Genomic DNA, 13,107 nt, shown 5'->3' on the forward strand with positions numbered 1-13,107 from the left:
TAGATTTTAAAAATCGGACAAGTCTTAGAACTCAAAATAGGGGAATCAATACCAATTTTGAAAATGACATATCTGCCTTTGAAAACAAAGATTCAAACGTTGATTTGAAGAATCTGATAGCACTCCCCCGCAAACCAACACTATCAACAGGTAGAAGAAGCCTTCACATACGTATTGGTTATGTTGGTTTGCGTGGGAGATTCATCAAATCGACGTTTGCATCTTAGTTTACAAAAGCAGACAAGTCGTTCTGAAAATTTGGTATTGAATTGCAATATTATGGAAATGCTAAATGCTTCAAAAATGTTCTATAGAAGTGACGACATACCACATAATGATATTGGATGACTTTCTAACTGAACTGAATTTCGACTCGTTAGGCTTTTGCAGTAACGGGCTATAAAATGTTCCCACGCATCTATTAATACTCATCCCAAACACATATAGATATTAGTCATCTTTTGTGTTTCAATGCCTCTAACATTTTCCAAAACATTCTTAAATCTGACGACATGAACTCAAGAACCTATTGGATGGCCTTGGGTGTGTTGAAAAGCAGCCAGATTGGTATAACATATCTTCATATACATCCAAATACGAAATACGAACTGAACTTCAGAATATTTCGCTAGTTATAGCAGTTAGAGCCAAGATTTTTTTCAAGAATCATTCGACATCTATGAACATTGCAGGATGTACTGAGCGTATTTTGATGTGCATATTACCCTTCTCTTCTATGGTAGAATTCAAAAACTGAACTCATGAATGTTTTGGATAAATTGGAATGTCCCAAACAAATTAATTGCACCGTAACATTTGTTTGAGGAGTATTCTCGAGCCCCTTCGAAACGCGTAGAGGGTTACGGCAAGATGATGGTCTTTCGTGTCTGCTATTCAACATCGCTTTGGAGGGAGTAATACGAGGGGCAGGGATTGACATGAGTGGTACAATTTTCACGAAGTCTGTCCAGTTATTTGGTTTCGCCGACGATATTGATATCATGGCACGTAACTTTGAGAGGATGGAGGAAGCCTACATCAGACTGAAAAGCGAAGCTAAACGGACTGGACTAGTCATCAACACGTCGAAGACGAAGTACATGATAGGAAGAGGCTCAAGAGAGGTCAATGTAAGCCACCCAACACGAGTTTCTATCGGTGGTGACGAAATCGAGGTGGTTGAAGAATTCGTGTACTTGGGCTCACTGGTGACCGCCGATAACGATACCAGCAGAGAAATTCGGAGACGCATAGTGGCAGGAAATCGTACGTACTTTGGACTCCGCAAGACGCTCGGATTGAGTAGAGTTCGCCGCCATACCAAACTGACTATCTACAAAACGCTTATTAGACCGGTAGTTCTCGGTTGGGGGAACCATCCATCGTTCACACCGCGAAAATCGGAAGACTGCGGTGGGTCGGACACGTAGCCAGAATGTCGGACAGTAATCCGGTGAAAATGATTCTCGACAACGATCCGACGGGAACAAGAAGGCGAGGTGCACAGCGGGCAAGGTGGATCGATCAGGTGGAGGACGATTTGCGGACCCTCCGCAGACTGCGTGGTTGGCGAAGTGCAGCCATGGACCGAGCTGAATGGAGAAGACTTTTATGTGCAGCACAGGCCACTCCTGCCTTAGTATGATAATATGTAATATGTATATGTTTCTTTGTATTATTTAGAATTTTTAAGAACATGATGCATATATTTTGATGGTAAATTGAAGCCACACGATCAAAAAAAAACTACCAGAAAAAAATCGTTTGAAAACAAAATTCTAAGTAAGTATTTCAAAAGAAGCCTTATGAATATACATTTCTTCCATTAGAAATATATTATTCCAGGTAATAAAATCCGAAAAAATCTTTTATTTGCAGCAATTCGAGGCTAGTTATAAACCAAGAGTACCAGATTCTTCAGGAACTCGGCATTTGTGACTTTGTGCGATTCTTCACAGAGGTCCAAAAATTTTAATCAATTAGATTATGCAGCACTCTCTGATAAAAGGGCGCAATCATTGGAAGACATGACTGTAATGATTATCGAGCAAACTGAACAACTTGATTTTTCATACAAACATAAACACAAAGACGTCACCTTGATTTAGCAAACTACATCGACTTTGTTATACGAGAACGGCAAAAAAGACCAATCACATTTGTATATCAAAAGGTCGCAACGAATATAGAAGAAAAAACAGAAATAGATAATTAAATCCTAATCGAACCATCTTCAAGTCCACTATTCAACATCCGTTGGTAAGTTCAACTTCAGTGCGAATAACAGAACAGTTTGGTGGGACCGTTTCCGTTCAGTTATGTTTGCCTTCTTTGGTTCATTTCCTGTACGTTGAGAAACAAAGATAAAAGATCATAGGATTTCCTATCTCTGATTAGCTCCCGATATTTGTTTTCTGAAAGCCTTATTGCAATGCAGTAAAAAAATAGACGTTTTCGTCTTCTTCAATGGCGCAACATTCCAACTGGAACTTGGTCTGCTTTTCTACTAAGTGTTCTATTAAAATTTTCATTGAAAGCCAATTGCCAATTTCCATTTCCAAATTATTATCCCTCCATCGAAATCATGGTTTGTCCAGATATCAGGATATCGATCTACTTTATCTATGTGAAAAAATACATCAAATACTCATTTCTCTATCACGGTTCCAAATTATGCCAAATAAACCGGGCCTCCCTGAAAATGACTTTTCCTCAAAATAGTATTTTCCGAAAACAACATTTCAGATGAAACAACTTTTTCCCCGAAATACCAATTTAATTATAACAATAATTTTTATAATGGAGTCAATGTTTTCAAAAGTGATATAGTGTGTAATGCGGTGTCAAGCTTTTCACAGCTTTGTAATGTGGCCGCACGCCTGGTTCCAGCAAACCTACCCTTCCATTGATTTAGAATCATTGTCCGCCAGGCGGTTAACAAAGTGAAGGCTTTTTCATATTCGATCTAGTCACAGATTAAACTGACTGCTCTGAGTCTCTTGAACAGGTTTGTTTCAACGCACCCTCCCGAATATTTCGTAATTCGGCTACACTACTTTTTCCTCAACACAGAACTAGTAACGGTTGCAATAGCTTACTGAGCTCATGCGTGCGGGCATTCAACAATGTGAGAGAAGATTTTGAATATAATTTGCTCGAGGTTCAATTTAGAAATAGGATTAGAAATTATTTTAAATTCAATTTTCGAAAACGGTGAGGTGGTTTACAAAATATATACAATTAAAAAAATAAAAAGACTGCCATTTCATATTTATTAGGAAATGAAACAATTCTTAGAATAAATTTCATGGAAAAGCTTAACGATTTTGGACATTGGTGCTTTACAATTTGCTTATAATTATTAATTAGTTATAATATTACTTATAATCTGGGCCGGATTTATGGGGGGGCCGGGGGGGCCGTGGCCCCGGGCCCCCACAAATCTTATGTACCAAAACCAACCTTTTTTGTACATTTTGGGGCCCCCACATACCGTCGGCCCCGGGGCCCCCTTCCGGCTAAATCCGGTCCTGCTTATAATTAATAGATTATTCAATTTTTGTTTATTTTTTTCAATAATGGTTGTAGAGCGTAAAAAATAAATCTGACTTTCCAAATGCAAAACCAGTTCCTACATGGCGAAAGAGATCGAACTATTTTTCAGCTATAGACGCTCAATTCAGAAATGCTACGGTCCAAGTTATGTAATCAGCTCGAATGGATTGATTTTTGAATTCTAATGTTGATAATTCAAAAACTCGATCAGTAGTGAAGGAATAAACAAATTCACTTTGTGGCACTCAGTTGTTACATAAAAATAGAATACAGAATGCAAGAAAACAAAATCACACTGCCACAACCGTGCTGTGTTGTCGTTTTAAACACCATCTCGTCTACCGTTCCACACACGTGCATTGTGTTGCTAATCTGGATTAGCTCTACATTCACTTTCGATTCAACGTTCAAAATTTCGCTTCGTTTCAACTCTTATTTTCGATAACAACTACAACACTTGATTCACCTTTTTCTTCTCGCCACAACGAACGGTGTTTTTGTTTTCGTTCTATTTTAAGCACAACTGGCTAACGATACCCTCGTTTAATCCGCCCGAGTATAATTACAACGGCATAGGCTTCGATCCGAGCAAGAGAGGCGGATACGTGACGGCATAAAAAGTAACGAGCAATCGCCTGCGGACAGATGAGGATTTGTTTTTTGTTTAAAATATTAGCTAAGCTTGAACGGACGCACGCTTAAGTTCGCGAGTCGCGCGAGGTATAGTCTCTACGGTTTGGCGGTTGGATCACGTATACCAGTCAGGGCACTGCAGGTAAACCAAACGCTGGGAGTAATTGCACTCGACGAGTCCGACCTAATCGACGTCGGCGCTGCTGGCGCCACTTCTCTACTCTTTCGCTCTCAACTGGCACTTCTGCAGAGAAGTGTAAGTGACCGTGTACTTGCTGATTCTGTGATAATTTTCAGGCTGGTTCAAATAATTTGAAAATGTTTATGAGTAAATATTGAGATTGGGAAAAGAAGCCCTATAACGTCCTCTTAGGGCCGTTTTCTTCACCTTCGCTTTAATGGTAAGCAGTGATTACCCATACGTTCAAACCTGATTTAAGCACTAAGCGGAGGTGAAGAAATTGGCCCTTAGAAACAAAAATGATTGGTGAAAGATGCTCCTCATCATAAACAACGAAGAAAATTCTCACTTGGCTCAAGAAACGTTTGTTTGTCTCATCGAAACGAAAAGTCGAAACTCTCTTCTGAACAATAACATACCATGCGCCTCCATACTGTGTTTACACTGAATTTGATTGAAAACACATGCTGCGTTTATCAAAAAAAAAATAGAACAACCAACCGTTTTGAAACCATTGAATATGCGGGATCAGAGAAACAACTTATTCAGAATAGCATTTTCCTGGATATGGCCCGTACTGGTTTAGATTTAGTGATCGTCATGTGAAAGCAAAAACAGAGGCTCCCTGTCACCTGTCTGTCACATTACATGTACTCATGATGGGAATGTTTACTTTGTTTGGAAACGATGACTAGTCGATAAAATATTTAAGTTGCTCATCATTTTCTAGTTTTAAGTAATATTATTTGAGCAGACAGCTTGCTTACAATACTTTGATACTTTTGTTGGGGATCATATTTGGGATGTGTACTTTCAGATTATCACGGAAAATCTTACGCAAACTTGCGCAATTTTGAGAAAACGCGATTTGAAAACTTACTGTTTTACTGATTTTTAGAGAAAAATTCCTAAAGGAGCTCCCAAATTAATTTCTGGCGAATTTGGTGAAGGAATTCCTGTAGGAAATTCTAAAAGAGTTCCAAAAAGAATTTCCGAATCAATTCTTGAAAAAAAAATCTGATTGAATTAATGAAGTAATTAAAAAAAACTACCGTCATCGGGTGTGACATTGGGTCTGGGGGGTGAGAATGGTTCATTGCTCTCACCGGCAGTCTGGAAGTCGTAAGGCAAAATCGTTCAAAAAGTTCTCTTATATTTTAGTCTTCTTTCCCTCAGTTACATTCAATCTATTCTTCAAACATTTTAAGTAGTAGAAACAGTGATCCATTCTCACCCCCATTTGACCCGTTGACCTAAAATAATTTCTAAAGGAGTTTCCTGAATGCATTTTCAAGAAATTCATAAAAGAATTTGGGAAGAAACTCCAAATAGAATTTGCGAAGAAAATCCTAGATTTCTACAGGAATTCCTTCGGAAATTCCTTCAGGAACTACTTCCAGAATTCCTTCTTAAGATGTAACATCTGGAATTTCTTATGGATTTCCTTAGGAAAAGGCACCAGTAATTTATTCTAAAATTCCTCCAAAAAATTCTTTGGAGATTACTCCAAGAATTTCTTCGGCGAATCCCGAAGGGATTTCTTCAATACATCTTCCAGAAATGAATCCAGTAATTCCTTCGAAAATTCTTCCAGGAATTCCTTCGGAATTTCCCTTAGACATTGGGTCAATACTTCCACATTGAATTCTTTCCTTAAATTTTTTTCAAGAAAATCCCAAGACCTCCAGACATTCCTACGGAAACTCCTTGTGCAATACTTTTAGAAATTATCTCTGGAATTTGACAAAAAGTTCTAGAAAAAAATCAAAGAAACTTCTAAATGAATTTGTAAGTGTTGGTTATGTAATGAGTGTTGCCGAGAAATTTATGAAAATGTAGTCTAATGCGTGAATTGTTTGTGAATGGCAGGTAAAACTCGTCTTTATGTGTAGGTTTTCCCAGTACTTTAGCAATTGCAGTAGAGCAGGGCATGATTAGCCTTCACCACCCTATAAGACCGCATCCAACCCCTCACCATAGTCCTCCACCCAACGCCAGAGGTACATTAATAAAGTTTAAAAAAAAAAAAAAAAAAAAAAAAAACCAACGCCAGAGGGCCAGAAGCACCTTCGTTAAGTAGCCATTAAGGGGTGGCGTAATTGGGCTGATACTATGAGACGAGGTGATTGACCTGGAAAAGCAGGTCATGACATGGGATGCGGTCACTATTCCAAAGTATTTTCAAGCGAACGGATGTTACCAAGTTACCATAGTTGGAAATTGAAGAGTAGAGAAGAAAGTAAGTGGAACAAGAGAAGCCGTTGAGGACAACCTCACTGTTTTTAGGTTGAAAACCCCAGCAAGAATAGTCGTCATTCCCTGGTTCCGTAGTCGGCCTAATCTGGCATTGTTTCCGCCGATATTCGGCTTTCTTATTGGTCGAATTGCAGCGAAGCAAGGAGCGGGGAAGATCCCCAAGCCAGCCCGGCTAGACTACCGGGAATCCCGCAGCGAACAGAGTTGCTCGCTGCCGGATCCTCGGCCACAGAAGGAAGGAATGAAAGAAAAGTAGTGGTGCAGTGCTGCCAGGATGAGGAGATCTAAAGACAGGTTAACTAGCTTTATGAGAGAGTGAAGACAGAAGTGAATAAAGTGTCGCAAAGTGGAGCTCTGTGGTTTTTCTTTGCATTTGATTGCGAGAGTATCCTGTCCGCGAGTTGCTTGATGTGAGCGTGCCGACCCTGAGGCTGTCAGTTTAGGGAGTCTCAGTCAAGGATGTTAACGATCATTCAGTAATTTGCGTTCGACTACTAAAGTTTTTCAATAACACATCCCAGAAGCTGAATTTCAAAATATGTTGTATGGTGGACTTCTAGTGCGAAGGTTTTTCTACAACTTTGCCAAATGGTTCGTTATTAAAATTCCACTAATAACGGAGTTAGAGCGCTAGTTGCAGTAACTTGGAATTTTGTTATCATTTAGTCTAAGTTACTGAAACTATAGCTATAACTCCGTTACTAGTGGAATTCAAACAACGAACCATAAGGTAAAGTTGTAGAAAAACCTTCGCACTAGAAGTCCACCATACATCATATTTTGAAATTCAGCTTCTGGAATGTGTTATTGACAAACTACTAAATGATCGAACGCAAATTTCTGAATGATCGTTAACATCCTTGATCTCAGTATAGTGCTGAGCATACTTACCCGATAATAACAAATTCCTGAAGGATTTTTAAATTGAGCTCCTGACGGAACTTCCAACATTCTTAGATTTCTTCAAGAACTTCTTTGAGCATTGTTTTAAGATTTCCTTCATAAATTCCCCCAGGGATTTCTTTGGAAAATCCGGAAACAACTTCGGAAATAAATCTAAAAATCATTTTTAAATTCCTCCTCAATGTTTCTTCAAAAATTGAAAGAATGAATTTAAGGAATTACTTCAGAATCTACCTCAGGAGATTCTCTGGAATTCAAAACTTCCTCCTGGAATTCTTTCGGAAATTCTTCGAATCATTTATTTTGAAATATATTCACGAATTTCTTTTAAACATTCTCTGGAAATACCTTCCGAAACTCCTTTAGAAATATCTACGGAAAATATTTTGGCAATTCTTTCGGATATTCTTTAGAAAATTCCATTGGGGATTCGTTTTGGAATTTCTTCACAAATATCTTCAGTAAATTATTAGGGTTTTGAAAATTCGCCTAGGAATTTCTTCGGAATTTGCTTCAGATTTTTTTTTTCAGGAATTCATGTAAGAGCTCCTTTAGGAATTCCACTAGAAATCCCTATGGAGATTCTTTCACAAATACCTTAAGAAATTTCTTCAGAAATTCGTTCAGAAAATCCTGTTAGCGTTGAACTGAATTTCTAAATAAAACCCGACTTAATCCACCTACAGTGAACGCAACCCTTCTTACACTTTTGAATGGTTGTGTGTGCCCAGTGCATATTACAATTTCTATGCATATGACCTTCAATTGAATATAAAATAACTGATATTATCATGCTTTTAACGATTTCAAAATAAAAAACCCAGATTAATCCACCTAGCGGTGATGGTGCCTTTCTCGTTCGTTCAAAAGGTTTGGAAAAATCTAAAATAACACCAATATGTGGATTGGTCTTATTTTTCATATTTGTTTATAGGCATAAAAAAAATTCTCGCCAAACGCAATTTGTTGCAAACAAATCGGATGAGCATAAGAGCAAAAAATGGCATTTTATTTTGTAGTTTTAAAATTAGTATTTTCGCCATAACTTTTGACCCAATTGTACGATCCGGACAAGTTTCTATAGGAAACAATGGGACAAGATTCTGTGTCGAATGCAATCTGATGCGAGAGACCTGAGAAGCACACATATTGCACATCAATCACAGTAACTTATATATGACCGGATTCAGTCACAATATGGTTACTGCAACCAGATTTGTTGAACTTGTGTTGCTTGGGAAATAGATGAAGTCTAAGTGCTAAAAAAGTGAGCTAGACTTTTTTGAACTCTTTTTCACAATAAATAGTAATTTTACCATAACTTCTAAGCCCATAGTCCGATCTGGCCAATTTTCAATAAGAAAATATGAGATATTCTGCGTCGAATGCAATTTAATGCGAGCAAATCGGTTGAGGAAAAGAGCCTGATTTTTCCATAAAAAAAATGGTATAATTTTCGATCCCATAGTCCGATATGGCCAATTTTCAATAGGAAACAACGGGACAGGATTCTACGTGGAATGCAACTTGTTGTGAGCAAATCGGTTAAGTATATGTGCCCGAAAAATGAGTGACATTTTTTACGCGATTTTTTCGTATGAATTTGTATTTTGGCCATAACTTTCGATCCCATAGTTCGATCTGGCCAATTTCAAAAAGGAAACAATGGGACAAGATTCTGCGTCGAATGCAACTTGTTGCGAGCAAATCGGTTGAGGATAAGTGCACGAAAAATGAGTGACATTTTTTACGCGATTTTTTCGTATGAATTTGTATTTTGGCCATAACTTCTGATCCCATAGTTCGATCTGGCCAATTTCAAATAGGAAACAACGGGACAGGATTCTACGTCGAATGCAACTTGTTGTGAGCAAATCGGTTAAGTATATGTGCCCGAAAAATGAGTGACATTTTTTACGCGATTTTTTCGTATGAATTTGTATTTAGGCCATAACTTTCGATCCCATAGTTCGATCTGGCCAATTTCAAATAGGAAACAATGGGACAAGATTCTGCGTCGAATGCAACTTGTTGCGAGCAAATCGGTTGAGGATAAGTGCACGAAAAATGAGTGACATTTTTTACGCGATTTTTTCGTATGAATTTGTATTTTGGCCATAACTTTCGATCCCATAGTTCGATCTGGCCAATTTCAAATAAGAAACAATGGGACAAGATTCTGCGTCGAATGCAACTTGTTGCGAGCAAATCGGTTGAGGATAAGTGCCCGAAAAATGAGTGACATTTTTTACGCGATTTTTTCGTATGAATTTGTATTTTGGCCATAACTTCTGATCCCATAGTTCGATCTGGCCAATTTCAAATAGGAAACAATGGGACAAGATTCTGCGTCGAATGCAACTTGTTGCGAGCAAATCGGTTGAGGATAAGTGCACGAAAAATGAGTGACATTTTTTACGCGATTTTTTCGTATGAATTTGTATTTTGGCCATAACTTTCGAGGCCATAGTTCGATCTGGCCAATTTCAAATAAGAAACAATGGGACAAGATTCTGCGCCGAATGCAACTTGTTGCGAGCAAATCGGTTGAGGATAAGTGCCCGAAAAATGAGTGACATTTTTTACGCGATTTTTTCGTATGAATTTGTATTTTGGCCATAACTTCTGATCCCATACTTCGATCTGGCCAATTTCAAATAGGAAACAATGGGACAGGATTCTGCGTCGAATGCAACTTGTTGCGAGCAAATCGGTTGAGGATAAGTGCCCGAAAAATGAGTGACATTTTTTACGCGATTTTTTCGTATGAATTTGTATTTTGGCCATAACTTCTGATCCCATACTTCGATCTGGCCAATTTCAAATAGGAAACAATGGGACAGGATTCTGCGTCGAATGCAACTTGTTGCGAGCAAATCGGTTGAGGTTAAGTGCCCGAAAAATGAGTGACATTTTTTGAGTAGTTTTGCACACACACACACACACACACACACACACACACACACACACACACACACACACACACACACACACACACACACACACACACACACACACACACACACAGACATCACCTCAATTCGTCGAACTGAGTCGATTGGTATATAACACTATGGGTCTCCGGGCCTTCTATGAAAAGTTTGTTTTTGGAGCGATCATATAGCCTTTACCGTATACTTAGTATACGAGAAAGGCAATTTGTTAGTTTTCTGAAAATACACTTCATGTTCGTATTTCTCACATATCTCTGGAACCAAATGTCCGATTGCAAAAAAAAATTGAACTTGTACAATGACAAAGTCATAGCTTTCGTTTAGTGTTAAAATCGTGCAAATCGGTCCACAGACGGCTGAGATCTTGATGTGAGATTTTTGTAACGCACACACACACACACACACACACACACACACACACACTATCTGCATCGGTGTGGCCATGCGTCATCGCCATCCTGCCCGGCGTGTATCAACATAGAGGAGACTCCAGAACACGTGGTATTCGATTGCCCAAGGTTTGCGGAAGTACGTAGAGGAATGCCTGCCCTACGGGCGGACAACATCGCAGAGCGAATGTGTCGCGATGAGGGTACGTGGAATGCAGTAAGCAGAGTCGTGACGCAAATACTGTCAGAGCTGCAGCGTCAATGGAGAAGGGACCAGCAAATAAGCGTCGGTTTGGAGCGAAATCCAGCACAGTGAGCAGTGTTTGGTTTCGGGTCGTCGGGGCTCCAGCGAACCGGAAGTCTTCTGCCAACCGGAATCGTTGGACCGACCTCGGCTTTTGAATTGCCAACCTGCTGAAGAAAGAAGAAAGAAGAAGGAAGTGCTTCGGGTATGTAGGGCACCGCCAGTGCGGACGTCATCCACCACCGGAACTGTCGGACCACCTCTGCAACCCGAAGACGAAGACGGCGCAATGCGCGAAAGCGTCCCCTGCGATAGCCGCCGGTAGTCGGGGCACCATCAGTGCGGAAGTTTCCTTCACCGGAACTGGTGGACCACCCTCGACGCCGGGGGAAGTCAGAAGGATTCGAGTGAGGAAGTTTGCGGCACGACCGCCGAGGGATCGAGACAACGTAGCAGTGGATCTCAGCAAGCCAGTCGGCGAACTAGCCTAAGCTAGGGGCCGGAATTTTAGAAGAAGTGCATGAGCACAGCCCCCCGCCCCCCCCGAAGTAGTCGCAGCATCCCGTGGTCCCGGGGGGATCGAGGCAAGGAGGATAAGGGACCCGGTTTATCCGGGAGGCACATTTTTAGCAGGTCGGGAGGAGCCCATCCCTGTTCGCCTTCGAGCATAGTGTGGATGCTCGAGGTGTCTGTCGCGCAGATTTTTGATGGCCTTTAACCCTTGTAAAAAAAAAAAACACACACACACACACACACACACACACACACACACACACACACACACACACACACACACACATACATGTGCTCAGTTCGTCGAGCTGAGTTGATTGGTATATACGACTTAGGTCTCCGAGCCTCAGATAAAAAGTCGGTTTTTCAAGCGATCTTTATACCCTTCTTAGAATGTAAGAAGGGTAAAAAGGGATATTTCTGGAAATTTAACAATTTTTAAAAAATACAAAAAGACTGCAGATTTGATTTGCCGCCTTAAATGGCAATATTACAGCTTCTGTTTAAGCCCAAAAGAGTTCAAATCGGGTCATAGACGGCTGAGATATTGGTGTGACAATTCTTCATTAGGAGTCTGAAAATATGTCTCATATTCGTATTTCACAGATATCTCTGAAACCGAATTTCCAATTGCAGAAAAAAATGAATGGGTCCAATGACAAAAACATAGCTTTCGTTTAAAGATAAAATCGCACAAATCGGTCCAAGGACGACTGAGATCTTGTTGGGACATATTTTACCAATGTGTGAAGTTGATACGTCTAATGCTTTATGTTCGTATTTCAGAGATATCTCCGGAACCCAATGTCTAATTGCAAAAACAAAATACAATGGGTTCAATGGCAAAGTCATAGCTTTCGTTTAAAGATAAAATCATGCGAATTGGTTTACAGACGGCTGAGATATTCATGTGACAGTATTTTGTTAGTTTTCTGAAAATACACTTCATGTTCGTATTTCTCACATATCTCTGGAACCAACTGTCCGATTGCAAAAAAAATGAACTTGTACAATGACAAAGTCATAGCTTTCGTTTAGTGTTGAAATCGTGCAAATCGGTCCACGGACGGCTGAGATCTTGATGTGAGATTTACACACATACGCACACACGCACACACACACATACATACATGTGCTCGGTTCGTCGAGCTGAGTTGATTGGTATATACGACTTGGGTCTCCGAGCCTCGGATAAAAAGTCGGTTTTTCAAGCGATCTTTATACCCTTCTTAGGGTGTAAGAAGGGTAAAAAAGAGGTTAATAAAAATTAAAAAAAACAGTATTTTCGAAAAAGTTCTCCAGAAATTCCTTTAGGACTGTAGCAAATCTTTCAGAACTTTCTGCAGGAAATTACTTAGGATATTCCTCAGTTTTTTCAGCAGCTCTTTCAGCAATTTCTTTGAAAATTCCTCTGGAATTTTCTTCAGAATGTCCAGAATGTCAGAATGTCAGAACTTTTTAAACATTTCTGAGAAAATT

At 39.6% G+C, this 13,107-nt stretch overlaps 1 protein-coding gene across 2 annotated transcripts in view; it reads right to left on the reverse strand.

The window, feature by feature from the left end:
* The window catches only part of LOC134225412 (ATP-dependent Clp protease ATP-binding subunit clpX-like, mitochondrial), a 119,414-nt gene that overhangs the window by 78,127 nt on the left and 28,180 nt on the right, over nucleotides 1-13,107 (reverse strand). The window contains exon 1 of one of the 2 annotated variants that reach the window (XM_062705472.1): nucleotides 4,022-4,298. The exons of the other annotated variant lie outside the window; for it this stretch is intronic. The gene's annotated coding sequence lies outside the window, so the exon portion shown is untranslated. Of the gene's footprint in view, nucleotides 1-4,021; nucleotides 4,299-13,107 lie in introns of those variants that run through there. 2 annotated transcript variants of the gene reach the window in all.

Source organism: Armigeres subalbatus, chromosome 3 (assembly GCF_024139115.2).
Source record: "Armigeres subalbatus isolate Guangzhou_Male chromosome 3, GZ_Asu_2, whole genome shotgun sequence".
Classification (NCBI taxonomy): Eukaryota; Metazoa; Arthropoda; class Insecta; order Diptera; family Culicidae; genus Armigeres; species Armigeres subalbatus.